At 66.2% G+C, this 1,744-nt stretch overlaps 1 protein-coding gene across 1 annotated transcript in view; it reads left to right on the forward strand.

Moving 5' to 3' along the window:
- Window positions 1–2: 2 nt before the first annotated feature.
- Window positions 3–1,744, forward strand: part of GTF2I (general transcription factor IIi) — a 111,286-nt gene continuing 109,544 nt past the window's right edge. Inside the window, exon 1 of the mRNA XM_037743774.1 lies at window positions 3–400. The gene's annotated coding sequence lies outside the window, so the exon portion shown is untranslated. The remainder of the gene's footprint in view (window positions 401–1,744) is intronic.

Here is a 1,744-nt window from a genome sequence, read left to right on the forward strand (position 1 = left end):
ACAAAAAAAAAAAAGAAAAAAAAAGAAAAAAAAGGAGGAGGAGGAGGGTGAGAGAGAAGCTGGGAGAGCAGAGAAAAGGGGCCACCGGTCGCCCCCCCGCTTCCCCGCACGCGCTCTCCAGCCGCGGCTGCCCGCCTGCCGCGGTCACCCCGGCCTCTGCCTCTGTCCCCCAGTGATCGGATCAAGGCGCTGAGAGAGGCCCTGCCTGCGGGGCGGCCATGCGGCGGTGACAGGAGCGCGGCCGACAAGCACGGGCCCCTCGCCCCCTCTCGCCTCCCGCCCGCTCGCCAGCTCCCCTCAGCCGAGGCTGCTCCGCAGCGGCCGTAGCGCGCGCGCGGCCCACACTCGCCTCCCCTCGGCACCCCAGTCCCCGGCGCTGCCTGGAGGCGGCCGCACTCGGGTGAGTCCCTCTCGCCTCATCCCCGCGCCCTCCGCCCCCATCTCGGGGGGCCATTGCGAGCGGGGGGCCTTTATTGGAGACTTTGCCCCGCTGGGGCCTTCAGGGACAGGGCCCTGGGAGCCGTGGCCGGCCGCGCGCGGTGTGGGGCCTTGGGGGGCGCCCCTGCCTCCTCCCCCCACCCCCACCGCCTCGCCGGGCCTCGAGCCCCCGCCGGCCTTGGCAGTGGCCGAGACGAGGCGATGGGGGTGGGGCGGCACGGACGCGGTCGCGGGGGACGACAGTGGCACGCGCGCGCCTGGGTGCGCGTGGGGGAGGGGCGCGCGCGCCGGCCGGCGTGGGGTGGGGGGGGCGCCTCGCGCGTGCGGTGCCGCGCGCGAGCGAGCGAGCGGCCCCGCGGCCTGCGCATGCCCCGCCGCGCTGATTGGCCGGCTGGGCGGTGCGGGGGCGCGCGCGGTGCCAGGCCCGAGCCGCCGTGGGGTCGCGCTCGCCTGGTGTATCTGGGGCTCCTGCGCCGGGGCAGCAGACGCGCGGGATTGGCCGACCAGCGCGGGGGCGGGGCCGCGCGTTGCCTGGTAACTGCGGCGGGCGGGGGGGAGCGGGAGCCCCGCCCCCCGCCCCGCCCCGCTCCCAGGTGGAGCCCGCAGTGGGCTTTGTCCCGGGCCGACCCGGCGCGCCTGCCCCGGCGGGCCTGTTCTTTGGGGGAAATAAACACAATGACCGGAAGGAAAACCTCAGCCTTAGGCCATGAAAATTAAGCCGTCTGGGTTCGGCCAGCACCCGGACGACGGGAGTGCAGAGGAAGAAGGAAAATGAAATGGAAATAGCTGTCTTCTTGCCGCTCCCTTACTCCTCCACTTTTTCTTAATCCAAGTTTTGTCTTTTCCTGTAGTGAATTTTGTCCTCCCTAAGTTATGATTTTGCGCTCATTTGCGGCGGGTGGTGATTTCAGATGTGGGGTGTTAGAGTAGTGTCCACTCTTGCGGATGCGCGACTCTTGCCGACTTACCTCTTTTTACCAAAAAAAACTTAAAAATTATTTGTAGAGACTCGGTCTCACTGTGTTGCTTAGGCTGATCTCGAACCCCTAGAGACTCAAGCGATCCTCCCACCTTGGCCTCCCAAAGTCCTGGGATTACAGGTTTGAGCCACCAAGTTTGGCCTAATTTTTCTTTTAGAAACAGGGTCTCTCTATGTTGCCCTGGCTGAAACGCAGTGGCACAATCATAGGTCATAGCTCATTGCAGCCTCCAGCACCTGGGGTCCAGCGATCCTCCTGCTTCAGCCTCCCTAGTGGCTGGGACTACAGGCGCATGCCCTCATGCCCAGCTAATTTTTTTTTTTTTT

This window comes from Cebus imitator, unplaced genomic scaffold (genome assembly GCF_001604975.1).
Source record: "Cebus imitator isolate Cc_AM_T3 unplaced genomic scaffold, Cebus_imitator-1.0 Scaffold153, whole genome shotgun sequence".
Taxonomy (NCBI): domain Eukaryota; kingdom Metazoa; phylum Chordata; class Mammalia; order Primates; family Cebidae; genus Cebus; species Cebus imitator.